This window comes from Brachionichthys hirsutus, unplaced genomic scaffold (genome assembly GCF_040956055.1).
Source record: "Brachionichthys hirsutus isolate HB-005 unplaced genomic scaffold, CSIRO-AGI_Bhir_v1 contig_388, whole genome shotgun sequence".
Lineage (NCBI taxonomy): Eukaryota > Metazoa > Chordata > Actinopteri > Lophiiformes > Brachionichthyidae > Brachionichthys > Brachionichthys hirsutus.
The window spans coordinates 66,661-93,640 of record NW_027180385.1 but is presented as its reverse complement, the minus strand read 5'-3'; the positions used below and the strand labels follow the sequence as shown (position 1 = coordinate 93,640).

The 26,980-nt window shown below is 45.9% G+C and overlaps 22 non-coding genes across 22 annotated transcripts; all 22 read right to left on the bottom strand.

Annotated features, from left to right (window-relative positions):
- Window positions 1-916: 916 nt before the first annotated feature.
- On the bottom strand, window positions 917-988 carry trnap-agg (transfer RNA proline (anticodon AGG)). The gene has a single exon. It is a non-coding gene; the product is annotated as a tRNA-Pro (tRNA).
- Window positions 989-1,796: 808 nt separating this feature from the next.
- trnap-ugg (transfer RNA proline (anticodon UGG)) lies at window positions 1,797-1,868 on the bottom strand. The gene has a single exon. It is a non-coding gene; the product is annotated as a tRNA-Pro (tRNA).
- Window positions 1,869-2,268: 400 nt separating this feature from the next.
- trnap-agg (transfer RNA proline (anticodon AGG)) lies at window positions 2,269-2,340 on the bottom strand. Its single transcript has one exon. It is a non-coding gene; the product is annotated as a tRNA-Pro (tRNA).
- An 808-nt stretch (window positions 2,341-3,148) lies between these two features.
- trnap-ugg (transfer RNA proline (anticodon UGG)) lies at window positions 3,149-3,220 on the bottom strand. The gene has a single exon. It is a non-coding gene; the product is annotated as a tRNA-Pro (tRNA).
- A 400-nt stretch (window positions 3,221-3,620) lies between these two features.
- On the bottom strand, window positions 3,621-3,692 carry trnap-agg (transfer RNA proline (anticodon AGG)). Its single transcript has one exon. It is a non-coding gene; the product is annotated as a tRNA-Pro (tRNA).
- Window positions 3,693-4,500: 808 nt separating this feature from the next.
- On the bottom strand, window positions 4,501-4,572 carry trnap-ugg (transfer RNA proline (anticodon UGG)). The gene has a single exon. It is a non-coding gene; the product is annotated as a tRNA-Pro (tRNA).
- Window positions 4,573-4,972: 400 nt separating this feature from the next.
- Window positions 4,973-5,044, bottom strand: trnap-agg (transfer RNA proline (anticodon AGG)). Its single transcript has one exon. It is a non-coding gene; the product is annotated as a tRNA-Pro (tRNA).
- A 1,280-nt stretch (window positions 5,045-6,324) lies between these two features.
- On the bottom strand, window positions 6,325-6,396 carry trnap-agg (transfer RNA proline (anticodon AGG)). Its single transcript has one exon. It is a non-coding gene; the product is annotated as a tRNA-Pro (tRNA).
- An 808-nt stretch (window positions 6,397-7,204) lies between these two features.
- Window positions 7,205-7,276, bottom strand: trnap-ugg (transfer RNA proline (anticodon UGG)). Its single transcript has one exon. It is a non-coding gene; the product is annotated as a tRNA-Pro (tRNA).
- A 400-nt stretch (window positions 7,277-7,676) lies between these two features.
- Window positions 7,677-7,748, bottom strand: trnap-agg (transfer RNA proline (anticodon AGG)). The gene has a single exon. It is a non-coding gene; the product is annotated as a tRNA-Pro (tRNA).
- Window positions 7,749-8,556: 808 nt separating this feature from the next.
- On the bottom strand, window positions 8,557-8,628 carry trnap-ugg (transfer RNA proline (anticodon UGG)). Its single transcript has one exon. It is a non-coding gene; the product is annotated as a tRNA-Pro (tRNA).
- A 400-nt stretch (window positions 8,629-9,028) lies between these two features.
- On the bottom strand, window positions 9,029-9,100 carry trnap-agg (transfer RNA proline (anticodon AGG)). Its single transcript has one exon. It is a non-coding gene; the product is annotated as a tRNA-Pro (tRNA).
- An 808-nt stretch (window positions 9,101-9,908) lies between these two features.
- Window positions 9,909-9,980, bottom strand: trnap-ugg (transfer RNA proline (anticodon UGG)). Its single transcript has one exon. It is a non-coding gene; the product is annotated as a tRNA-Pro (tRNA).
- Window positions 9,981-10,380: 400 nt separating this feature from the next.
- trnap-agg (transfer RNA proline (anticodon AGG)) lies at window positions 10,381-10,452 on the bottom strand. Its single transcript has one exon. It is a non-coding gene; the product is annotated as a tRNA-Pro (tRNA).
- An 808-nt stretch (window positions 10,453-11,260) lies between these two features.
- trnap-ugg (transfer RNA proline (anticodon UGG)) lies at window positions 11,261-11,332 on the bottom strand. The gene has a single exon. It is a non-coding gene; the product is annotated as a tRNA-Pro (tRNA).
- A 400-nt stretch (window positions 11,333-11,732) lies between these two features.
- Window positions 11,733-11,804, bottom strand: trnap-agg (transfer RNA proline (anticodon AGG)). The gene has a single exon. It is a non-coding gene; the product is annotated as a tRNA-Pro (tRNA).
- Window positions 11,805-14,434: 2,630 nt separating this feature from the next.
- Window positions 14,435-14,506, bottom strand: trnap-agg (transfer RNA proline (anticodon AGG)). Its single transcript has one exon. It is a non-coding gene; the product is annotated as a tRNA-Pro (tRNA).
- Window positions 14,507-16,194: 1,688 nt separating this feature from the next.
- Window positions 16,195-16,266, bottom strand: trnap-ugg (transfer RNA proline (anticodon UGG)). Its single transcript has one exon. It is a non-coding gene; the product is annotated as a tRNA-Pro (tRNA).
- Window positions 16,267-16,666: 400 nt separating this feature from the next.
- On the bottom strand, window positions 16,667-16,738 carry trnap-agg (transfer RNA proline (anticodon AGG)). Its single transcript has one exon. It is a non-coding gene; the product is annotated as a tRNA-Pro (tRNA).
- Window positions 16,739-18,016: 1,278 nt separating this feature from the next.
- On the bottom strand, window positions 18,017-18,088 carry trnap-agg (transfer RNA proline (anticodon AGG)). The gene has a single exon. It is a non-coding gene; the product is annotated as a tRNA-Pro (tRNA).
- A 2,158-nt stretch (window positions 18,089-20,246) lies between these two features.
- On the bottom strand, window positions 20,247-20,318 carry trnap-agg (transfer RNA proline (anticodon AGG)). Its single transcript has one exon. It is a non-coding gene; the product is annotated as a tRNA-Pro (tRNA).
- Window positions 20,319-21,126: 808 nt separating this feature from the next.
- On the bottom strand, window positions 21,127-21,198 carry trnap-ugg (transfer RNA proline (anticodon UGG)). Its single transcript has one exon. It is a non-coding gene; the product is annotated as a tRNA-Pro (tRNA).
- Window positions 21,199-26,980: the final 5,782 nt, after the last annotated feature.

The window sequence follows — 26,980 nt, the reverse complement described above, 5'->3', positions numbered from 1 at the left end:
CATACCTCTTGACCATTCAGTCACTCATCTTCTGAACCGCTTTATCTGTAACCATGTCATGCTGGACCTATCCCAGCAGTCTATGGGCAAGAGGCGGAGTACACCATCGACAAACTGCCAGTTCATCGCAGGGCCACACATAGAGAGTCAGTCACACACACTCACAACTATGGCCTATTCAGTGTAACCAATTCACCCAATTTGCATGTTTTTGGTGATGGGATGAAGCGGGACAACCCGGAGAGCACCCACGCAGACATGGGGAGAACATGCAAAGTCCTCACAGAAAGGCCTCAAGTCAGATTCCAACCTGTGACCTTCTTGCTGTGAGGCAACAGCCCCACCATGCTGTCCACCTCGAGACCAATCCTCGGCAAATTAGACACAATGCCCTTTTCCATTTGCTAAACTTTCAATTCAGATGGAGTTAAGAAGCAAACTGAAGGGCTCGTCTGGGAATTGAACCCAGGACCTCCCACACCCAAAGCTAGAATTATGCCTCTAGACCAACGAGCCACAATTTGCAGGAATGCAAGCAAGAATATCACAGGTTCAAATGAAACTTGGGCCCTTTGTGTAAGGGCTTTGCATATTCCCTCATTGTCTATGTGGATTCTCCCCGGCTTCCTCCCACCTCTGAAAACATGCTACTGGGGTGATTTGGTTATGCTAAATTGTCTGTATGTGTTGCCCTGAGGTGAACCTGCGGTGAACATGCGGCTTGTGCAAGCTGTACCCCACCTCTCACCCATAGACTGCTGGGACAGGCGCCAGCAGATCCAGCAACTCAGATTTCTGATCAAAGCAATTAAGAAAATGAACGAATGAAGTATGTGTTAAAAATACTTGTGACTGTGCCCCATGCAGACAAGAGTGCTAAAAGCTGCTCTCAAATGGCACCTTGGTTGTAATGTGAGGGCTCGTCCGGGAATTGAACCCGGGACCTCTCGCGCCCTAAGCGAGAATCATACTCCTAGACCAACGAGCCACAACTTGCCACTCTCGACCACCTTGTTTATGGGTCAATTAATGGTATTTTTCGTTTTCATGTCCTTGCCAAAGATGGAATTCAATTCCTTGGTTCTTAGCTGCATTGCGATGTGATCCTTGTATTTTTCGACAGGAAAAGGATAAAAGTCTATTTACCCACGAAAGAAATGCTGCGTTTCTTGCTGAAAGTTGTTTTTTTGCCCTTGAAATTTTTAGATTTTGACTTGAACTGAAGAAACATTGGACTTTCGCACAGTTTCAGGGCAATGCTATTTTAGTCTTGGTACCTATTTTGTTACTGTGAAACAATTACAAAAGAAAGAGGGCTCTTCCACTTGACCTCTCACACCCAAAGCAAGAATCATACCTCTTGACCATTCAGTCACTCATCTTCTGAACCGCTTTATCTGTAACCATGTCATGCTGGACCTATCCCAGCAGTCTATGGGCAAGAGGCGGAGTACACCATCGACAAACTGCCAGTTCATCGCAGGGCCACACATAGAGAATCAGTCACGCACACTCACAACTATGGCCTATTTAGTGTAACCAATTCACCCAATTTGCATGTTTTTGGTGATGGGATGAAGCGGGACAACCCGGAGAGCACCCACGCAGACATGGGGAGAACATGCAAAGTCCTCACAGAAAGGCCTCAAGTCAGATTCCAACCTGTGACCTTCTTGCTGTGAGGCAACAGCCCCACCATGCTGTCCACCTCGAGACCAATCCTCGGCAAATGAGACACAATGCCCTTTTCCATTTGCTAAACTTTCAATTCAGATGGAGTTAAGAAGCAAACTGAAGGGCTCGTCTGGGAATTGAACCCAGGACCTCCCACACCCAAAGCGAGAATCATGCCTCTAGACCAACGAGCCGCAATTTGCAGGAATGCAAGCAAGAATATCACAGGTTCAAATGAAACTTGGGCCCTTTGTGTAAGGGCTTTGCATATTCCCTCATTGTCTATGTGGATTCTCCCCGGCTTCCTCCCACCTCTGAAAACATGCTACTGGGGTGATTTGGTTATGCTAAATTGTCTGTATGTGTTGCCTTGAGGTGAACCTGCGGTGAACATGCGGGTTGTGCAAGCTGTACCCCACCTCTCGCCCATAGACTGCTGGGACAGGCGCCAGCAGATCCAGCAACTCAGATTTCTGATCAAAGCAATTGAGAAAATGAACGAATGAAGTATGTGTTAAAAATACTTGTGACTGTGCCCCATGCAGACAAGAGTGCTAAAAGCTGCTCTCAAATGGCGCCTTGGTTGTAATGTGAGGGCTCGTCCGGGAATTGAACCCGGGACCTCTCGCACCCTAAGCGAGAATCATACTCCTAGACCAACGAGCCACAACTTGCCACTCTCGACCACCTTGTTTATGGGTCAATTAATGGTATTTTTCGTTTTCATGTCCTTGCCAAAGATGGAATTCAATTCCTTGGTTCTTAGCTGCATTGCGATGTGATCCTTGTATTTTTCGACAGGAAAAGGATAAAAGTCTATTTACCCACGAAAGAAATGCTGCGTTTCTTGCTGAAAGTTGTTTTTTTGCCCTTGAAATTTTTAGATTTTGACTTGAACTGAAGAAACATTGGACTTTCGCACAGTTTCAGGGCAATGCTATTTTAGTCTTGGTACCTATTTTGTTACTGTGAAACAATTACAAAAGAAAGAGGGCTCTTCCACTTGACCTCTCACACCCAAAGCAAGAATCATACCTCTTGACCATTCAGTCACTCATCTTCTGAACCGCTTTATCTGTAACCATGTCATGCTGGACCTATCCCAGCAGTCTATGGGCAAGAGGCGGAGTACACCATCGACAAACTGCCAGTTCATCGCAGGGCCACACATAGAGAATCAGTCACGCACACTCACAACTATGGCCTATTTAGTGTAACCAATTCACCCAATTTGCATGTTTTTGGTGATGGGATGAAGCGGGACAACCCGGAGAGCACCCACGCAGACATGGGGAGAACATGCAAAGTCCTCACAGAAAGGCCTCAAGTCAGATTCCAACCTGTGACCTTCTTGCTGTGAGGCAACAGCCCCACCATGCTGTCCACCTCGAGACCAATCCTCGGCAAATGAGACACAATGCCCTTTTCCATTTGCTAAACTTTCAATTCAGATGGAGTTAAGAAGCAAACTGAAGGGCTCGTCTGGGAATTGAACCCAGGACCTCCCACACCCAAAGCGAGAATCATGCCTCTAGACCAACGAGCCGCAATTTGCAGGAATGCAAGCAAGAATATCACAGGTTCAAATGAAACTTGGGCCCTTTGTGTAAGGGCTTTGCATATTCCCTCATTGTCTATGTGGATTCTCCCCGGCTTCCTCCCACCTCTGAAAACATGCTACTGGGGTGATTTGGTTATGCTAAATTGTCTGTATGTGTTGCCTTGAGGTGAACCTGCGGTGAACATGCGGCTTGTGCAAGCTGTACCCCACCTCTCGCCCATAGACTGCTGGGACAGGCGCCAGCAGATCCAGCAACTCAGATTTCTGATCAAAGCAATTGAGAAAATGAACGAATGAAGTATGTGTTAAAAATACTTGTGACTGTGCCCCATGCAGACAAGAGTGCTAAAAGCTGCTCTCAAATGGCGCCTTGGTTGTAATGTGAGGGCTCGTCCGGGAATTGAACCCGGGACCTCTCGCACCCTAAGCGAGAATCATACTCCTAGACCAACGAGCCACAACTTGCCACTCTCGACCACCTTGTTTATGGGTCAATTAATGGTATTTTTCGTTTTCATGTCCTTGCCAAAGATGGAATTCAATTCCTTGGTTCTTAGCTGCATTGCGATGTGATCCTTGTATTTTTCGACAGGAAAAGGATAAAAGTCTATTTACCCACGAAAGAAATGCTGCGTTTCTTGCTGAAAGTTGTTTTTTTGCCCTTGAAATTTTTAGATTTTGACTTGAACTGAAGAAACATTGGACTTTCGCACAGTTTCAGGGCAATGCTATTTTAGTCTTGGTACCTATTTTGTTACTGTGAAACAATTACAAAAGATAGAGGGCTCTTCCACTTGACCTCTCACACCCAAAGCAAGAATCATACCTCTTGACCATTCAGTCACTCATCTTCTGAACCGCTTTATCTGTAACCATGTCATGCTGGACCTATCCCAGCAGTCTATGGGCAAGAGGCGGAGTACACCATCGACAAACTGCCAGTTCATCGCAGGGCCACACATAGAGAATCAGTCACGCACACTCACAACTATGGCCTATTTAGTGTAACCAATTCACCCAATTTGCATGTTTTTGGTGATGGGATGAAGCGGGACAACCCGGAGAGCACCCACGCAGACATGGGGAGAACATGCAAAGTCCTCACAGAAAGGCCTCAAGTCAGATTCCAACCTGTGACCTTCTTGCTGTGAGGCAACAGCCCCACCATGCTGTCCACCTCGAGACCAATCCTCGGCAAATTAGACACAATGCCCTTTTCCATTTGCTAAACTTTCAATTCAGATGGAGTTAAGAAGCAAACTGAAGGGCTCGTCCGGGAATTGAACCCAGGACCTCTCACACCCAAAGCGAGAATCATGCCTCTAGACCAACGAGCCACAATTTGCAGGAATGCAAGCAAGAATATCACAGGTTCAAATGAAACTTGGGCCCTTTGTGTAAGGGCTTTGCATATTCCCTCATTGTCTATGAGGATTCTCCCCGGCTTCCTCGCACCTCTGAAAACATGCTACTGGGGTGATTTGGTTATGCTAAATTGTCTGTATGTGTTGCCTTGAGGTGAACCTGCGGTGAACATGCGGCTTGTGCAAGCTGTACCCCACCTCTCGCCCATAGACTGCTGGGACAGGCGCCAGCAGATCCAGCAACTCAGATTTCTGATCAAAGCAATTGAGAAAATGAACGAATGAAGTATGTGTTAAAAATACTTGTGACTGTGCCCCATGCAGACAAGAGTGCTAAAAGCTGCTCTCAAATGGCGCCTTGGTTGTAATGTGAGGGCTCGTCCGGGAATTGAACCCGGGACCTCTCGCACCCTAAGCGAGAATCATACTCCTAGACCAACGAGCCACAACTTGCCACTCTCGACCCCCTTGTTTATGGGTCAATTAATGGTATTTTTCGTTTTCATGTCCTTGCCAAAGATGGAATTCAATTCCTTGGTTCTTAGCTGCATTGCGATGTGATCCTTGTATTTTTTGACAGGAAAAGGATAAAAGTCTATTTACCCACAAAAGAAATGCTGCGTTTCTTGCTGAAAGTTGTTTTTTTGCCCTTGAAATTTTTAGATTTTGACTTGAACTGAAGAAACATTGGACTTTCGCACAGTTTCAGGGCAATGCTATTTTAGTCTTGGTACCTATTTTGTTACTGTGAAACAATTACAAAAGATAGAGGGCTCTTCCACTTGACCTCTCACACCCAAAGCAAGAATCATACCTCTTGACCATTCAGTCACTCATCTTCTGAACCGCTTTATCTGTAACCATGTCATGCTGGACCTATCCCAGCAGTCTATGGGCAAGAGGCGGAGTACACCATCGACAAACTGCCAGTTCATCGCAGGGCCACACATAGAGAATCAGTCACGCACACTCACAACTATGGCCTATTTAGTGTAACCAATTCACCCAATTTGCATGTTTTTGGTGATGGGATGAAGCGGGACAACCCGGAGAGCACCCACGCAGACATGGGGAGAACATGCAAAGTCCTCACAGAAAGGCCTCAAGTCAGATTCCAACCTGTGACCTTCTTGCTGTGAGGCAACAGCCCCACCATGCTGTCCACCTCGAGACCAATCCTCGGCAAATGAGACACAATGCCCTTTTCCATTTGCTAAACTTTCAATTCAGATGGAGTTAAGAAGCAAACTGAAGGGCTCGTCTGGGAATTGAACCCAGGACCTCCCACACCCAAAGCGAGAATCATGCCTCTAGACCAACGAGCTGCAATTTGCAGGAATGCAAGCAAGAATATCACAGGTTCAAATGAAACTTGGGCCCTTTGTGTAAGGGCTTTGCATATTCCCTCATTGTCTATGTGGATTCTCCCCGGCTTCCTCCCACCTCTGAAAACATGCTACTGGGGTGATTTGGTTATGCTAAATTGTCTGTATGTGTTGCCTTGAGGTGAACCTGCGGTGAACATGCGGCTTGTGCAAGCTGTACCCCACCTCTCGCCCATAGACTGCTGGGACAGGCGCCAGCAGATCCAGCAACTCAGATTTCTGATCAAAGCAATTGAGAAAATGAACGAATGAAGTATGTGTTAAAAATACTTGTGACTGTGCCCCATGCAGACAAGAGTGCTAAAAGCTGCTCTCAAATGGCACCTTGGTTGTAATGTGAGGGCTCGTCCGGGAATTGAACCCGGGACCTCTCGCACCCTAAGCGAGAATCATACTCCTAGACCAACGAGCCACAACTTGCCACTCTCGACCACCTTGTTTATGGGTCAATTAATGGTATTTTTCGTTTTCATGTCCTTGCCAAAGATGGAATTCAATTCCTTGGTTCTTAGCTGCATTGCGATGTGATCCTTGTATTTTTCGACAGGAAAAGGATAAAAGTCTATTTACCCACGAAAGAAATGCTGCGTTTCTTGCTGAAAGTTGTTTTTTTGCCCTTGAAATTTTTAGATTTTGACTTGAACTGAAGAAACATTGGACTTTCGCACAGTTTCAGGGCAATGCTATTTTAGTCTTGGTACCTATTTTGTTACTGTGAAACAATTACAAAAGATAGAGGGCTCTTCCACTTGACCTCTCACACCCAAAGCAAGAATCATACCTCTTGACCATTCAGTCACTCATCTTCTGAACCGCTTTATCTGTAACCATGTCATGCTGGACCTATCCCAGCAGTCTATGGGCAAGAGGCGGAGTACACCATCGACAAACTGCCAGTTCATCGCAGGGCCACACATAGAGAATCAGTCACGCACACTCACAACTATGGCCTATTTAGTGTAACCAATTCACCCAATTTGCATGTTTTTGGCGATGGGATGAAGCGGGACAACCCGGAGAGCACCCACGCAGACATGGGGAGAACATGCAAAGTCCTCACAGAAAGGCCTCAAGTCAGATTCCAACCTGTGACCTTCTTGCTGTGAGGCAACAGCCCCACCATGCTGTCCACCTCGAGACCAATCCTCGGCAAATTAGACACAATGCCCTTTTCCATTTGCTAAACTTTCAATTCAGATGGAGTTAAGAAGCAAACTGAAGGGCTCGTCCGGGAATTGAACCCAGGACCTCTCACACCCAAAGCGAGAATCATGCCTCTAGACCAACGAGCCACAATTTGCAGGAATGCAAGCAAGAATATCACAGGTTCAAATGAAACTTGGGCCCTTTGTGTAAGGGCTTTGCATATTCCCTCATTGTCTATGAGGATTCTCCCCGGCTTCCTCGCACCTCTGAAAACATGCTACTGGGGTGATTTGGTTATGCTAAATTGTCTGTATGTGTTGCCTTGAGGTGAACCTGCGGTGAACATGCGGCTTGTGCAAGCTGTACCCCACCTCTCGCCCATAGACTGCTGGGACAGGCGCCAGCAGATCCAGCAACTCAGATTTCTGATCAAAGCAATTGAGAAAATGAACGAATGAAGTATGTGTTAAAAATACTTGTGACTGTGCCCCATGCAGACAAGAGTGCTAAAAGCTGCTCTCAAATGGCGCCTTGGTTGTAATGTGAGGGCTCGTCCGGGAATTGAACCCGGGACCTCTCGCACCCTAAGCGAGAATCATACTCCTAGACCAACGAGCCACAACTTGCCACTCTCGACCCCCTTGTTTATGGGTCAATTAATGGTATTTTTCGTTTTCATGTCCTTGCCAAAGATGGAATTCAATTCCTTGGTTCTTAGCTGCATTGCGATGTGATCCTTGTATTTTTTGACAGGAAAAGGATAAAAGTCTATTTACCCACAAAAGAAATGCTGCGTTTCTTGCTGAAAGTTGTTTTTTTGCCCTTGAAATTTTTAGATTTTGACTTGAACTGAAGAAACATTGGACTTTCGCACAGTTTCAGGGCAATGCTATTTTAGTCTTGGTACCTATTTTGTTACTGTGAAACAATTACAAAAGATAGAGGGCTCTTCCACTTGACCTCTCACACCCAAAGCAAGAATCATACCTCTTGACCATTCAGTCACTCATCTTCTGAACCGCTTTATCTGTAACCATGTCATGCTGGACCTATCCCAGCAGTCTATGGGCAAGAGGCGGAGTACACCATCGACAAACTGCCAGTTCATCGCAGGGCCACACATAGAGAATCAGTCACGCACACTCACAACTATGGCCTATTTAGTGTAACCAATTCACCCAATTTGCATGTTTTTGGTGATGGGATGAAGCGGGACAACCCGGAGAGCACCCACGCAGACATGGGGAGAACATGCAAAGTCCTCACAGAAAGGCCTCAAGTCAGATTCCAACCTGTGACCTTCTTGCTGTGAGGCAACAGCCCCACCATGCTGTCCACCTCGAGACCAATCCTCGGCAAATGAGACACAATGCCCTTTTCCATTTGCTAAACTTTCAATTCAGATGGAGTTAAGAAGCAAACTGAAGGGCTCGTCTGGGAATTGAACCCAGGACCTCCCACACCCAAAGCGAGAATCATGCCTCTAGACCAACGAGCCGCAATTTGCAGGAATGCAAGCAAGAATATCACAGGTTCAAATGAAACTTGGGCCCTTTGTGTAAGGGCTTTGCATATTCCCTCATTGTCTATGTGGATTCTCCCCGGCTTCCTCCCACCTCTGAAAACATGCTACTGGGGTGATTTGGTTATGCTAAATTGTCTGTATGTGTTGCCTTGAGGTGAACCTGCGGTGAACATGCGGCTTGTGCAAGCTGTACCCCACCTCTCGCCCATAGACTGCTGGGACAGGCGCCAGCAGATCCAGCAACTCAGATTTCTGATCAAAGCAATTGAGAAAATGAACGAATGAAGTATGTGTTAAAAATACTTGTGACTGTGCCCCATGCAGACAAGAGTGCTAAAAGCTGCTCTCAAATGGCGCCTTGGTTGTAATGTGAGGGCTCGTCCGGGAATTGAACCCGGGACCTCTCGCACCCTAAGCGAGAATCATACTCCTAGACCAACGAGCCACAACTTGCCACTCTCGACCACCTTGTTTATGGGTCAATTAATGGTATTTTTCGTTTTCATGTCCTTGCCAAAGATGGAATTCAATTCCTTGGTTCTTAGCTGCATTGCGATGTGATCCTTGTATTTTTCGACAGGAAAAGGATAAAAGTCTATTTACCCACGAAAGAAATGCTGCGTTTCTTGCTGAAAGTTGTTTTTTTGCCCTTGAAATTTTTAGATTTTGACTTGAACTGAAGAAACATTGGACTTTCGCACAGTTTCAGGGCAATGCTATTTTAGTCTTGGTACCTATTTTGTTACTGTGAAACAATTACAAAAGAAAGAGGGCTCTTCCACTTGACCTCTCACACCCAAAGCAAGAATCATACCTCTTGACCATTCAGTCACTCATCTTCTGAACCGCTTTATCTGTAACCATGTCATGCTGGACCTATCCCAGCAGTCTATGGGCAAGAGGCGGAGTACACCATCGACAAACTGCCAGTTCATCGCAGGGCCACACATAGAGAATCAGTCACGCACACTCACAACTATGGCCTATTTAGTGTAACCAATTCACCCAATTTGCATGTTTTTGGTGATGGGATGAAGCGGGACAACCCGGAGAGCACCCACGCAGACATGGGGAGAACATGCAAAGTCCTCACAGAAAGGCCTCAAGTCAGATTCCAACCTGTGACCTTCTTGCTGTGAGGCAACAGCCCCACCATGCTGTCCACCTCGAGACCAATCCTCGGCAAATGAGACACAATGCCCTTTTCCATTTGCTAAACTTTCAATTCAGATGGAGTTAAGAAGCAAACTGAAGGGCTCGTCTGGGAATTGAACCCAGGACCTCCCACACCCAAAGCGAGAATCATGCCTCTAGACCAACGAGCCGCAATTTGCAGGAATGCAAGCAAGAATATCACAGGTTCAAATGAAACTTGGGCCCTTTGTGTAAGGGCTTTGCATATTCCCTCATTGTCTATGTGGATTCTCCCCGGCTTCCTCCCACCTCTGAAAACATGCTACTGGGGTGATTTGGTTATGCTAAATTGTCTGTATGTGTTGCCTTGAGGTGAACCTGCGGTGAACATGCGGGTTGTGCAAGCTGTACCCCACCTCTCGCCCATAGACTGCTGGGACAGGCGCCAGCAGATCCAGCAACTCAGATTTCTGATCAAAGCAATTGAGAAAATGAACGAATGAAGTATGTGTTAAAAATACTTGTGACTGTGCCCCATGCAGACAAGAGTGCTAAAAGCTGCTCTCAAATGGCGCCTTGGTTGTAATGTGAGGGCTCGTCCGGGAATTGAACCCGGGACCTCTCGCACCCTAAGCGAGAATCATACTCCTAGACCAACGAGCCACAACTTGCCACTCTCGACCACCTTGTTTATGGGTCAATTAATGGTATTTTTCGTTTTCATGTCCTTGCCAAAGATGGAATTCAATTCCTTGGTTCTTAGCTGCATTGCGATGTGATCCTTGTATTTTTCGACAGGAAAAGGATAAAAGTCTATTTACCCACGAAAGAAATGCTGCGTTTCTTGCTGAAAGTTGTTTTTTTGCCCTTGAAATTTTTAGATTTTGACTTGAACTGAAGAAACATTGGACTTTCGCACAGTTTCAGGGCAATGCTATTTTAGTCTTGGTACCTATTTTGTTACTGTGAAACAATTACAAAAGAAAGAGGGCTCTTCCACTTGACCTCTCACACCCAAAGCAAGAATCATACCTCTTGACCATTCAGTCACTCATCTTCTGAACCGCTTTATCTGTAACCATGTCATGCTGGACCTATCCCAGCAGTCTATGGGCAAGAGGCGGAGTACACCATCGACAAACTGCCAGTTCATCGCAGGGCCACACATAGAGAATCAGTCACGCACACTCACAACTATGGCCTATTTAGTGTAACCAATTCACCCAATTTGCATGTTTTTGGCGATGGGATGAAGCGGGACAACCCGGAGAGCACCCACGCAGACATGGGGAGAACATGCAAAGTCCTCACAGAAAGGCCTCAAGTCAGATTCCAACCTGTGACCTTCTTGCTGTGAGGCAACAGCCCCACCATGCTGTCCACCTCGAGACCAATCCTCGGCAAATTAGACACAATGCCCTTTTCCATTTGCTAAACTTTCAATTCAGATGGAGTTAAGAAGCAAACTGAAGGGCTCGTCCGGGAATTGAACCCAGGACCTCTCACACCCAAAGCGAGAATCATGCCTCTAGACCAACGAGCCACAATTTGCAGGAATGCAAGCAAGAATATCACAGGTTCAAATGAAACTTGGGCCCTTTGTGTAAGGGCTTTGCATATTCCCTCATTGTCTATGAGGATTCTCCCCGGCTTCCTCGCACCTCTGAAAACATGCTACTGGGGTGATTTGGTTATGCTAAATTGTCTGTATGTGTTGCCTTGAGGTGAACCTGCGGTGAACATGCGGCTTGTGCAAGCTGTACCCCACCTCTCGCCCATAGACTGCTGGGACAGGCGCCAGCAGATCCAGCAACTCAGATTTCTGATCAAAGCAATTGAGAAAATGAACGAATGAAGTATGTGTTAAAAATACTTGTGACTGTGCCCCATGCAGACAAGAGTGCTAAAAGCTGCTCTCAAATGGCGCCTTGGTTGTAATGTGAGGGCTCGTCCGGGAATTGAACCCGGGACCTCTCGCACCCTAAGCGAGAATCATACTCCTAGACCAACGAGCCACAACTTGCCACTCTCGACCACCTTGTTTATGGGTCAATTAATGGTATTTTTCGTTTTCATGTCCTTGCCAAAGATGGAATTCAATTCCTTGGTTCTTAGCTGCATTGCGATGTGATCCTTGTATTTTTCGACAGGAAAAGGATAAAAGTCTATTTACCCACGAAAGAAATGCTGCGTTTCTTGCTGAAAGTTGTTTTTTTGCCCTTGAAATTTTTAGATTTTGACTTGAACTGAAGAAACATTGGACTTTCGCACAGTTTCAGGGCAATGCTATTTTAGTCTTGGTACCTATTTTGTTACTGTGAAACAATTACAAAAGAAAGAGGGCTCTTCCACTTGACCTCTCACACCCAAAGCAAGAATCATACCTCTTGACCATTCAGTCACTCATCTTCTGAACCGCTTTATCTGTAACCATGTCATGCTGGACCTATCCCAGCAGTCTATGGGCAAGAGGCGGAGTACACCATCGACAAACTGCCAGTTCATCGCAGGGCCACACATAGAGAATCAGTCACGCACACTCACAACTATGGCCTATTTAGTGTAACCAATTCACCCAATTTGCATGTTTTTGGTGATGGGATGAAGCGGGACAACCCGGAGAGCACCCACGCAGACATGGGGAGAACATGCAAAGTCCTCACAGAAAGGCCTCAAGTCAGATTCCAACCTGTGACCTTCTTGCTGTGAGGCAACAGCCCCACCATGCTGTCCACCTCGAGACCAATCCTCGGCAAATTAGACACAATGCCCTTTTCCATTTGCTAAACTTTCAATTCAGATGGAGTTGAGAAGCAAACTGAAGGGCTCGTCCGGGAATTGAACCCAGGACCTCCCACACCCAAAGCGAGAATCATGCCTCTAGACCAACGAGCCACAATTTGCAGGAATGCAAGCAAGAATATCACAGGTTCAAATGAAACTTGGGCCCTTTGTGTAAGGGCTTTGCATATTCCCTCATTGTCTATGAGGATTCTCCCCGGCTTCCTCGCACCTCTGAAAACATGCTACTGGGGTGATTTGGTTATGCTAAATTGTCTGTATGTGTTGCCTTGAGGTGAACCTGCGGTGAACATGCGGCTTGTGCAAGCTGTACCCCACCTCTCGCCCATAGACTGCTGGGACAGGCGCCAGCAGATCCAGCAACTCAGATTTCTGATCAAAGCAATTGAGAAAATGAACGAATGAAGTATGTGTTAAAAATACTTGTGACTGTGCCCCATGCAGACAAGAGTGCTAAAAGCTGCTCTCAAATGGCGCCTTGGTTGTAATGTGAGGGCTCGTCCGGGAATTGAACCCGGGACCTCTCGCACCCTAAGCGAGAATCATACTCCTAGACCAATGAGCCACAACTTGCCACTCTCGACCACCTTGTTTATGGGTCAATTAATGGTATTTTTCGTTTTCATGTCCTTGCCAAAGATGGAATTCAATTCCTTGGTTCTTAGCTGCATTGCGATGTGATCCTTGTATTTTTTGACAGGAAAAGGATAAAAGTCTATTTACCCACAAAAGAAATGCTGCGTTTCTTGCTGAAAGTTGTTTTTTTGCCCTTGAAATTTTTAGATTTTGACTTGAACTGAAGAAACATTGGACTTTCGCACAGTTTCAGGGCAATGCTATTTTAGTCTTGGTACCTATTTTGTTACTGTGAAACAATTACAAAAGATAGAGGGCTCTTCCACTTGACCTCTCACACCCAAAGCAAGAATCATACCTCTTGACCATTCAGTCACTCATCTTCTGAACCGCTTTATCTGTAACCATGTCATGCTGGACCTATCCCAGCAGTCTGGGCAAGAGGCGGAGTACACCATCGACAAACTGCCAGTTCATCGCAGGGCCACACATAGAGAATCAGTCACGCACACTCACAACTATGGCCTATTTAGTGTAACCAATTCACCCAATTTGCATGTTTTTGGTGACGGGATGAAGCGGGACAACTCGGAGAGCAACCACGCAGACATGGGGAGAACATGCAAGGTCCTCACAGAAAGTCCTCAAGTCAGATTCCAACCTGTGACCTTCTTGCTGTGAGGCAACAGCCCCACCATGCTGTCCACCTCGAGAACAATCCTCGGCAAATTAGACACAATGCCCTTTTCCATTTGCTAAACTTTCAATTCAGATGGAGTTAAGAAGCAAACTGAAGGGCTCGTCCGGGAATTGAACCCAGGACCTCTCACACCCAAAGCGAGAATCACGCCTCTAGACCGACAAGCCACAATTTGCAGGAATGCAAGCAAGAATATCACAGGTTCAAATGAAACTTGGGCCCTTTGTGTAAGGGCTTTGCATATTCCCTCATTGTCTATGTGGATTCTCCCCGGCTTCCTCCCACCTCTGAAAACATGCTACTGGGGTGATTTGGTTATGCTAAATTGTCTGTATGTGTTGCCCTGAGGTGAACCTGCGGTGAACATGCGGCTTGTGCAAGCTGTACCCCACCTCTCGCCCATAGACTGCTGGGACAGGCACCAGCAGATCCAGCAACTCAGATTTCTGATCAAAGCAATTGAGAAAATGAACGAATGAAGTATGTGTTAAAAATACTTGTGACTGTGCCCCATGCAGACAAGAGTGCTAAAAGCTGCTCTCAAACGGCGTCTTGGTTGCAATGTGAGGGCTCGTCCGGGAATTGAACCCGGGACCTCTCGCACCCTAAGCGAGAATCATACTCCTAGACCAACGAGCCACAACTTGCCACTCTCGACCAGCTTGTTTATGGGTCAATTAATGGTATTTTTTGTTTTCATGTCCTTGCCAAAGATGGAATTCAATTCCTTGGTTCTTAGCTGCATTGCGATGTGATCCTTGTATTTTTCGACAGGAAAAGGATAAAAGTCTATTTACCCACGAAAGAAATGCTGCGTTTCTTGCTGAAAGTTGTTTTTTTGCCCTTGAAATTTTTAGATTTTGACTTGAACTAAAGAAACATTGGACTTTCGCACAGTTTCAGGGCAATGCTATTTTAGTCTTGGTACCTATTTTGTTACTGTGAAACAATTACAAAAGATAGAGGGCTCTTCCACTTGACCTCTCACACCCAAAGCAAGAATCATACCTCTTGACCATTCAGTCACTCATCTTCTGAACCGCTTTATCTGTAACCATGTCATGCTGGACCTATCCCAGCAGTCTATGGGCAAGAGGCGGAGTACACCATCGACAAACTGCCAGTTCATCGCAGGGCCACACATAGAGAATCAGTCACGCACACTCACAACTATGGCCTATTTAGTGTAACCAATTCACCCAATTTGCATGTTTTTGGTGATGGGATGAAGCGGGACAACCCGGAGAGCACCCACGCAGACATGGGGAGAACATGCAAAGTCCTCACAGAAAGGCCTCAAGTCAGATTCCAACCTGTGACCTTCTTGCTGTGAGGCAACAGCCCCACCATGCTGTCCACCTCGAGACCAATCCTCGGCAAATGAGACACAATGCCCTTTTCCATTTGCTAAACTTTCAATTCAGATGGAGTTAAGAAGCAAACTGAAGGGCTCGTCTGGGAATTGAACCCAGGACCTCCCACGCCCAAAGCGAGAATCATACTCCTAGACCAACGAGCCACAACTTGCCGCTGCCAACCATCTTGTTTATGGGTCAATTAATGGTATTTTTTGTTTTCATGTCCTTGCCAAAGATGGAATTCAATTCCTTGGTTCTTAGCTGCATTGCGATGTGATCCTTGTATTTTTCGACAGGAAAAGGATAAAAGTCTATTTACCCATGAAAGAAATGCTGCGTTTCTTGCTGAAAGTTGTTTTTTTGCCCTTGAAATTTTTAGATTTTGACTTGAACTGAAGAAACATTGGACTTTCGCACAGTTTCAGGGCAATGCTATTTTAGTCTTGGTACCTATTTTGTTACTGTGAAACAATTACAAAAGATAGAGGGCTCTTCCACTTGACCTCTCACACCCAAAGCAAGAATCATACCTCTTGACCATTCAGTCACTCATCTTCTGAACCGCTTTATCTGTAACCATGTCATGCTGGACCTATCCCAGCAGTCTATGGGCAAGAGGCGGAGTACACCATCGACAAACTGCCAGTTCATCGCAGGGCCACACATAGAGAATCAGTCACGCACACTCACAACTATGGCCTATTTAGTGTAACCAATTCACCCAATTTGCATGTTTTTGGTGATGGGATGAAGCGGGACAACCCGGAGAGCACCCACGCAGACATGGGGAGAACATGCAAAGTCCTCACAGAAAGGCCTCAAGTCAGATTCCAACCTGTGACCTTCTTGCTGTGAGGCAACAGCCCCACCATGCTGTCCACCTCGAGACCAATCCTCGGCAAATTAGACACAATGCCCTTTTCCATTTGCTAAACTTTCAATTCAGATGGAGTTGAGAAGCAAACTGAAGGGCTCGTCCGGGAATTGAACCCAGGACCTCTCACACCCAAAGCGAGAATCATGCCTCTAGACCAACGAGCCACAATTTGCAGGAATGCAAGCAAGAATATCACAGGTTCAAATGAAACTTGGGCCCTTTGTGTAAGGGCTTTGCATATTCCCTCATTGTCTATGAGGATTCTCCCCGGCTTCCTCGCACCTCTGAAAACATGCTACTGGGGTGATTTGGTTATGCTAAATTGTCTGTATGTGTTGCCTTGAGGTGAACCTGCGGTGAACATGCGGCTTGTGCAAGCTGTACCCCACCTCTCGCCCATAGACTGCTGGGACAGGCGCCAGCAGATCCAGCAACTCAGATTTCTGATCAAAGCAATTGAGAAAATGAACGAATGAAGTATGTGTTAAAAATACTTGTGACTGTGCCCCATGCAGACAAGAGTGCTAAAAGCTGCTCTCAAATGGCGCCTTGGTTGTAATGTGAGGGCTCATCCGGGAATTGAACCCGGGACCTCTCGCACCCTAAGCGAGAATCATACTCCTAGACCAATGAGCCACAACTTGCCACTCTCGACCACCTTGTTTATGGGTCAATTAATGGTATTTTTCGTTTTCATGTCCTTGCCAAAGATGGAATTCAATTCCTTGGTTCTTAGCTGCATTGCGATGTGATCCTTGTATTTTTTGACAGGAAAAGGATAAAAGTCTATTTACCCACAAAAGAAATGCTGCGTTTCTTGCTGAAAGTTGTTTTTTTGCCCTTGAAATTTTTAGATTTTGACTTGAACTGAAGAAACATTGGACTTTCGCACAGTTTCAGGGCAATGCTATTTTAGTCTTGGTACCTATTTTGTTACTGTGAAACAATTACAAAAGATAGAGGGCTCTTCCACTTGACCTCTCACACCCAAAGCAAGAATCATACCTCTTGACCATTCAGTCACTCATCTTCTGAACCGCTTTATCTGTAACCATGTCATGCTGGACCTATCCCAGCAGTCTGGGCAAGAGGCGGAGTACACCATCGACAAACTGCCAGTTCATCGCAGGGCCACACATAGAGAATCAGTCACGCACACTCACAACTATGGCCTATTTAGTGTAACCAATTCACCCAATTTGCATGTTTTTGGTGACGGGATGAAGCGGGACAACTCGGAGAGCAACCACGCAGACATGGGGAGAACATGCAAGGTCCTCACAGAAAGTCCTCAAGTCAGATTCCAACCTGTGACCTTCTTGCTGTGAGGCAACAGCCCCACCATGCTGTCCACCTCGAGAACAATCCTCGGCAAATTAGACACAATGCCCTTTTCCATTTGCTAAACTTTCAATTCAGATGGAGTTAAGAAGCAAACTGAAGGGCTCGTCCGGGAATTGAACCCAGGACCTCTCACACCCAAAGCGAGAATCACGCCTCTAGACCGACAAGCCACAATTTGCAGGAATGCAAGCAAGAATATCACAGGTTCAAATGAAACTTGGGCCCTTTGTGTAAGGGCTTTGCATATTCCCTCATTGTCTATGTGGATTCTCCCCGGCTTCCTCCCACCTCTGAAAACATGCTACTGGGGTGATTTGGTTATGCTAAATTGTCTGTATGTGTTGCCCTGAGGTGAACCTGCGGTGAACATGCGGCTTGTGCAAGCTGTACCCCACCTCTCGCCCATAGACTGCTGGGACAGGCACCAGCAGATCCAGCAACTCAGATTTCTGATCAAAGCAATTGAGAAAATGAACGAATGAAGTATGTGTTAAAAATACTTGTGACTGTGCCCCATGCAGACAAGAGTGCTAAAAGCTGCTCTCAAACGGCGTCTTGGTTGCAATGTGAGGGCTCGTCCGGGAATTGAACCCGGGACCTCTCGCACCCTAAGCGAGAATCATACTCCTAGACCAACGAGCCACAACTTGCCACTCTCGACCAGCTTGTTTATGGGTCAATTAATGGTATTTTTTGTTTTCATGTCCTTGCCAAAGATGGAATTCAATTCCTTGGTTCTTAGCTGCATTGCGATGTGATCCTTGTATTTTTCGACAGGAAAAGGATAAAAGTCTATTTACCCACGAAAGAAATGCTGCGTTTCTTGCTGAAAGTTGTTTTTTTGCCCTTGAAATTTTTAGATTTTGACTTGAACTGAAGAAACATTGGACTTTCGCACAGTTTCAGGGCAATGCTATTTTAGTCTTGGTACCTATTTTGTTACTGTGAAACAATTACAAAAGATAGAGGGCTCTTCCACTTGACCTCTCACACCCAAAGCAAGAATCATACCTCTTGACCATTCAGTCACTCATCTTCTGAACCGCTTTATCTGTAACCATGTCATGCTGGACCTATCCCAGCAGTCTATGGGCAAGAGGCGGAGTACACCATCGACAAACTGCCAGTTCATCGCAGGGCCACACATAGAGAATCAGTCACGCACACTCACAACTATGGCCTATTTAGTGTAACCAATTCACCCAATTTGCATGTTTTTGGTGATGGGATGAAGCGGGACAACCCGGAGAGCACCCACGCAGACATGGGGAGAACATGCAAAGTCCTCACAGAAAGGCCTCAAGTCAGATTCCAACCTGTGACCTTCTTGCTGTGAGGCAACAGCCCCACCATGCTGTCCACCTCGAGACCAATCCTCGGCAAATGAGACACAATGCCCTTTTCCATTTGCTAAACTTTCAATTCAGATGGAGTTAAGAAGCAAACTGAAGGGCTCGTCTGGGAATTGAACCCAGGACCTCCCACGCCCAAAGCGAGAATCATACTCCTAGACCAACGAGCCACAACTTGCCGCTGCCAACCATCTTGTTTATGGGTCAATTAATGGTATTTTTTGTTTTCATGTCCTTGCCAAAGATGGAATTCAATTCCTTGGTTCTTAGCTGCATTGCGATGTGATCCTTGTATTTTTCGACAGGAAAAGGATAAAAGTCTATTTACCCATGAAAGAAATGCTGCGTTTCTTGCTGAAAGTTGTTTTTTTGCCCTTGAAATTTTTAGATTTTGACTTGAACTGAAGAAACATTGGACTTTCGCACAGTTTCAGGGCAATGCTATTTTAGTCTTGGTACCTATTTTGTTACTGTGAAACAATTACAAAAGATAGAGAGCTCTTCCACTTGACCTCTCACACCCAAAGCAAGAATCATACCTCTTGACCATTCAGTCACTCATCTTCTGAACCGCTTTATCTGTAACCATGTCATGCTGGACCTATCCCAGCAGTCTGGGCAAGAGGCGGAGTACACCATCGACAAACTGCCAGTTCATCGCAGGGCCACACATAGAGAATCAGTCACGCACACTCACAACTATGGCCTATTTAGTGTAACCAATTCACCCAATTTGCATGTTTTTGGTGACGGGATGAAGCGGGACAACTCGGAAAGCAACCACGCAGACATGGGGAGAACATGCAAGGTCCTCACAGAAAGTCCTCAAGTCAGATTCCAACCTGTGACCTTCTTGCTGTGAGGCAACAGCCCCACCATGCTGTCCACCTCGAGACCAATCCTCGGCAAATTAGACACAATGCCCTTTTCCATTTGCTAAACTTTCAATTCAGATGGAGTTAAGAAGCAAACTGAAGGGCTCGTCCGGGAATTGAACCCAGGACCTCTCACACCCAAAGCAAGAATCATGCCTCTAGACCAACGAGCCACAATTTGCAGGAATGCAAGCAAGAATATCACAGGTTCAAATGAAACTTGGGCCCTTTGTGTAAGGGCTTTGCATATTCCCTCATTGTCTATGTGGATTCTCCCCGGCTTCCTCCCACCTCTGAAAACATGCTACTGGGGTGATTTGGTTATGCTAAATTGTCTGTATGTGTTGCCCTGAGGTGAACCTGCGGTGAACATGCGGCTTGTGCAAGCTGTACCCCACCTCTCGCCCATAGACTGCTGGGACAGGCACCAGCAGATCCAGCAACTCAGATTTCTGATCAAAGCAATTGAGAAAATGAACGAATGAAGTATGTGTTAAAAATACTTGTGACTGTGCCCCATGCAGACAAGAGTGCTAAAAGCCGCTCTCAAACGGCGTCTTGGTTGTAATGTGAGGGCTCGTCCGGGAATTGAACCCGGGACCTCCCGCACCCTAAGCGAGAATCATACTCCTAGACCAACGAGCCACAACTTGCCACTCTCGACCAGCTTGTTTATGGGTCAATTAATGGTATTTTTTGTTTTCATGTCCTTGCCAAAGATGGAATTCAATTCCTTGGTTCTTAGCTGCATTGCGATGTGATCCTTGTATTTTTCGACAGGAAAAGGATAAAAGTCTATTTACCCACGAAAGAAATGCTGCGTTTCTTGCTGAAAGTTGTTTTTTTGCCCTTGAAATTTTTAGATTTTGACTTGAACTGAAGAAACATTGGACTTTCGCACAGTTTCAGGGCAATGCTATTTTAGTCTTGGTACCTATTTTGTTACTGTGAAACAATTACAAAAGATAGAGGGCTCTTCCACTTGACCTCTCACACCCAAAGCAAGAATCATACCTCTTGACCATTCAGTCACTCATCTTCTGAACCGCTTTATCTGTAACCATGTCATGCTGGACCTATCCCAGCAGTCTATGGGCAAGAGGCGGAGTACACCATCGACAAACTGCCAGTTCATCGCAGGGCCACACATAGAGAATCAGTCACGCACACTCACAACTATGGCCTATTTAGTGTAACCAATTCACCCAATTTGCATGTTTTTGGTGATGGGATGAAGCGGGACAACCCGGAGAGCACCCACGCAGACATGGGGAGAACATGCAAAGTCCTCACAGAAAGGCCTCAAGTCAGATTCCAACCTGTGACCTTCTTGCTGTGAGGCAACAGCCCCACCATGCTGTCCACCTCGAGACCAATCCTCGGCAAATTAGACACAATGCCCTTTTCCATTTGCTAAACTTTCAATTCAGATGGAGTTAAGAAGCAAACTGAAGGGCTCGTCCGGGAATTGAACCCAGGACCTCTCACACCCAAAGCGAGAATCATGCCTCTAGACCAACGAGCCACAATTTGCAGGAATGCAAGCAAGAATATCACAGGTTCAAATGAAACTTGGGCCCTTTGTGTAAGGGCTTTGCATATTCCCTCATTGTTTATGAGGATTCTCCCCGGCTTCCTCGCACCTCTGAAAACATGCTACTGGGGTGATTTGGTTATGCTAAATTGTCTGTATGTGTTGCCCTGAGGTGAACCTGCGGTGAACATGCGGCTTGTGGAAGCTGTACCCCACCTCTCACCCATAGACTGCTGGGACAGGCGCCAGCAGATCCAGCAACTCAGATTTCTGATCAAAGCAATTAAGAAAATGAACGAATGAAGTATGTGTTAAAAATACTTGTGACTGTGCCCCATGCAGACAAGAGTGCTAAAAGCTGCTCTCAAATGGCATCTTGGTTGTAACGTAAGGGCTCGTCCGGGAACTGAACCCGGGACCTCTCGCACCCTAAGCGAGGATCATACTCCTAGACCAACGAGCCACAACTTGCTGCTGCCAACCATCTTGTTTATGGGTCAATTAATGGTATTTTTTGTTTTCATGTCCTTGCCAAAGATGGAATTCAATTCCTTGGTTCTTAGCTGCATTGCGATGTGATCCTTGTATTTTTCGACAGGAAAAGGATAAAAGTCTATTTACCCATGAAAGAAATGCTGCGTTTCTTGCTGAAAGTTGTTTTTTTGCCCTTGAAATTTTTAGATTTTGACTTGAACTGAAGAAACATTGGACTTTCGCACAGTTTCAGGGCAATGCTATTTTAGTCTTGGTACCTATTTTGTTACTGTGAAACAATTACAAAAGATAGAGGGCTCTTCCACTTGACCTCTCACACCCAAAGCAAGAATCATACCTCTTGACCATTCAGTCACTCATCTTCTGAACCGCTTTATCTGTAACCATGTCATGCTGGACCTATCCCAGCAGTCTGGGCAAGAGGCGGAGTACACCATCGACAAACTGCCAGTTCATCGCAGGGCCACACATAGAGAATCAGTCACGCACACTCACAACTATGGCCTATTTAGTGTAACCAATTCACCCAATTTGCATGTTTTTGGTGACGGGATGAAGCGGGACAACTCGGAGAGCAACCACGCAGACATGGGAAGAACATGCAAACTCCGCACAGAAAGGCCTCAAGTCAGATTCCAACCTGTTACCTTCTTGTTGTGAGGCAACAGCGTAAATTACTGCCCCACCGTGCTGTCCACCTCGACACCAATCCTCGGCAAATTAGACACAATGCCCTTTTCCATTTGTTCATCATCATTTCCTAACCGCTTATTCCGCTATCGGCTCGCGGGCCAAGCTGGAGCCAATCCCAGCAATCAATGGGCGAGAGGCAGGGGACACCCTGGACAAGCCGCCAGTTCATCGCAGGGCAACACAGAGACATACAACCAGCCACACACACACTCACACCTACGGCCAATTTAGTGTCACCAATCAGCCTAGGCTGCATGTGTTTGGTGATGGGATGAAGCGGGACAACCCGGAGAGCACCCACGCAGACATGGGGAGAACATGCAAACTTCTCACAGAAAGGCCTCAAGTCAGATTCTACACGGCGTTGTTTCCACATCAATGCCAACAGGTGGAATTGATAATTAAAAAACAATCCCAAAATGTCCAGGAAAAAAAAACGTTTTCAAGAAAAATGGGAAGGTATTCATTCATCCATTGTCCACCTTTAATGGTGCGCGACGTGTCACGTGACTGGGGCGACGCTGCATGCCCCGGAACATGTATGGCACCGCATATAAAGCCGGAAGAGTTCGGCCAGCGGGGGCATGACGAACAGCTGTTCTCGGCAAACGCCGAGAAAGGAAAATATTGCGCTAATAACCCGACGCCAGAGAAGAGCGCCAAACAAGATCTTACGAGTTTGCTCCCTTTGTTATGCAGAGCGAGGTACGTCCAAGACAATGTGCTGTACCCTGCAATCTGTTCGTTATGTTGAAACGCAGTATACACTGACGAGTGGTTATGGTTTTTGTTTAATGATTTAGTTTCACGGTGTTTGAAGGTGCTTGAAGGTGCTTCAATAAAGTACGCAAAGCAACTACACCCGTTGGTGACTCCCTGCACTTATTTCGACGCCTAGGGCTGCAACAATGGGTGAGAAGATGGGAAGGCAAATTCAATTCAATTCAATTCAGTTTTATTTCTATAGCGCCAGATCAGGAAGTCATCTCAAGGCATTTTACAGGATTAGCAGGGAAAGACCTGCCGTGAAAGACAGAACCCAACTTGACCCACAAAAGCAAGCACTTTGGAGACTGAGGCAAGGAAAAACTTCCCTTTGACAGGCAGAAACCTTGGACAGAACCTCGGCTCATGGTGGACAGCCATCTATCTGACCGGCTGGGTTGAGAGAGAGAGAGAGAGAGAGAGAATGGCAGCTCGGAGGAGAGTCAAAAACAAGGTGATGGATAGGGAAGCGACAGCAAGACAGAGCAGGAGCAGTCTAAAACAATACTTGTTTGTGCTTCAAGGAGAAAGACCGGTGTAGGGTTTGAACAAACCCTCTTCCGGTTCTTGTTCTCCGTAGTGGGTGCGTATTCAATGAGGAGAATGTGGGTTAAGATTAAGACATTTATATAATTAACAGATCAGTACAATTAGTTCGGATATCAGCGCTGAGGTTCGATCCTGTTTCGTGTGTCTGTCTCAGGTCCGAACAAAGGGCCGCTCTCCGCGCCCGTGTCTTTCAATGTCCATGAGTCCGTCCCCCTCAAGGTGGGGGTTCCACCCCAGCCAATCTAAGCCCATGTTTATCTGTGTTGTGTGACGTCACTGTTGTGATGCGTTCAATTGAAATCAGTCATTACAATAACAAACTAAATGTGGCGCTTTCCTAGTGGTGTCGGCATGTAATTACGTTGTGGAATCCCATCGAAATACGGAAATTCCCTACACCGGTATGTCTTGTGTGTTGTGAGGTGATGTCGGTTGTCAAAGAGTACAATCTACACCAGCATTTTGACACAAAACACAGAGCCAAGTACGCCAAAGCTAGCTTTCAAGAAATGCAACAAATTGCCCAAGAATTAAAAGGCAAACTGCGGTCACAGCAGAGTGTGTTCACAAAATCCACATCCAAAAACAATGTGGCAGTGAAAGCTAGCTTTATTGTGGCTGAAGAAATCCCCCACGCTTCCAAGTGTTTTTCAGAGGGCGTGTTTTTGAACCAGTGCATGCTGATGGTCTATGTGCAGGTATGTCCCAAACAGATACAGACTTTAAAAAATGTCAGTTTATCAAGAAACACTATCGGAATTATGGAACTCGCAGAAAACCTTGCAACACAGCTGGCCGAGGAGATACGCAGCTATACAGCTTTTTTATTAGCTGTGGATGAAAGCACAGTTAATACAGATACAGCGCAGTTATCCATTTTTATTAGAGGCGTGAAATCGGATCTCTCTGTCACTGAGGAGCTGTTGGATGATGCAGTAATCGATATAATCAATATGCTGTCATGGGCCAGCACTGGTGGCTTAACATCATGACACACTGAGCTCCTCCCTCTTTATCTGGTTATTCATGTTATAAATATATGTCAGTACCGTATTGGCCCGAATATAACACGATGTTTTTTGCATTGAAATTAGGCTGAAAAAGTCGGGTCGTGTTATATTCGGGGTCTAGACATTATACCCATTCTGAACGCTAGATGGCGCCAGATATCGTTACAACGAATGGTGAACTGAACTCCCCAGGCTAAAGCAAACGCCTATCCTATCATTATTTTATTGCAATGTTTTTCCTTATTTATATGTTGTGAGATGTGTCTGTGTGGATGTGTATGTGTGTGTGTGTGTGTGAGAGAGAAAGAGAGAGAGAGCGCAACTAGGAGACAGAGATATGCGAGCAATAGGAGGAAACTGAGTTTTGTTTAACAGTGCAAGTAAAATAAAGCAGCTTCAGTGATTCAGCACGTCTGGCCGGCGTCCATCTTGTGTTGCTGCGCTTCAGCCTTCGTCCCCAGCGTGGTCTGGAAGTTAACCCCGGAGGCGCTGGAGAACAACGATCCCCCCAGTTAGACTTCACTTTGATGGTTAATGCAGTTATTGCAATTTTGTTGTTTTATCACAGTAGATTGGTTTATTTACATTTTAAAAACCAGAAGCCATTCATTTACAAATGTGATTGCACTTTAGTTCACATATTTAAATGTTCAGATACTGTGAGACAGTTTTTGCATGATTTGAATAAGGCAAAATAACATGCTTTTTCTCTCGAATTTATTGTTATAATCATTTGTTTCAGATGTACTGTAATTATTTTCTGTATAAAAATTTAAATTGGTGTTCAAAAAGTATTTTCTCAAACTTGAGTCTTGAAAAAGAGGGGGTCGTGTTATATCCGGGCCAATACGGTAATCTCTCTCTCTTCCCCGTAGTCATGATCTCTCTCTCCCTCTGTTTGTCCCTCTTTCTCTTTCAGGTCCTTCTGTCCGTGGTGCTGCAGAACCTGAACCCGTGGCCCTCACCGCTGATGTCCACGTCGCCGGCATTAGCATTTCCATTCCTATTAATCTTGTTTTTGTCTGCTCCTGCTCTGTCTCACTATCACTTCCCTATCCATCTCTTTGTTTTTGACTTGTCTCCGACCTGCCATTCTCTCTCTCTCTCTCTTTCTCTCTCTCTCAACCCAGCCGGTCAGACAGATGACTGTCCACCATGAGCCTAGGTTCTGTCCAAGGTTTCTGCCTGTTAAAGGGAAGTTTTTCCTTGCCTCCGTTGCTCTTTTGGGTCAAGTTGGGTTCTGTGTTTCCCTGCAGGTCTTTCCCTGCTAATCCTGTAAAGTGCCTTGAGATGACTTTATGTTGTGATCTGGCGCTATATAAATAAAACTCAATTGAATTGAATTGAAATTGGATGTACCTGCAATACATGGTACCACGATGGGACGGGACATTTGCGTTGGAGAAGTCCATAATTAAAAATGCATTGCCCAGGGAAAACTTGGTGGGATTAACAACAGACGGTGCACTGGCAATTCGTGGAGGAAAAGTGTGCTTGGTTGGACTAATGAAGGAGAAATGCAAAAAATGAACTGTCACACGCCTCTGATAACATACCATTGCATTATCCACCAAGAAGCTTTGTGTGGGAAGGTGCTGGGGATGAATGATATAGTGACCACAGTCTTGAAAACGGTGAACTTCCTTCTGGCGAATGGGCTGAATCACCGTCAGTTCCAGCTGTTTTTGGAGGAGATGAATTTGGAGCACGCGGATGTGCCGTACCCACAAGAAGTGCGGTGGTTGAGTAGGAGCAAAGTCCTCCAATGATTTTTTGAGCTCAGGGAAGAGATAGCACTTTTTATGCAGAGGAAAGGAAAACCCTTGTCTGAACTGTCAGATCCAAAGTGGCTGTGTGACTTTGCTGTGCTGTGTGATATAACCGAGCATCTCGCTCAACTGAATCAGATGCTGCAGGGACGCAAACAACTCATCACACAGATGTCCGACACGATCACAGCTTTCCTGCGTAAACTGGACCTGTGGATGGGCCAAGTGAAACAGGACAATCTTGCCCACTTTTCTGTCTGTCAGAGCATGCCAACCTCATTTCCTGGGACTTTTTCATGTGTTCAGTTGGCCACCAAACTGAGCCGGTTAAAGGCTGCGTTTGAGTGGTGCTTCTCTGACTTTGACCGCAAGGGCTTTTTTGAAATGCTCCTCTTAGACAGGATGTTTGACTGTACTTGTACTGTAATACATGCTACTGTTTGACTGTACTTGTACTCTAACATTCTATCTAATAAATATATTCATCATCAT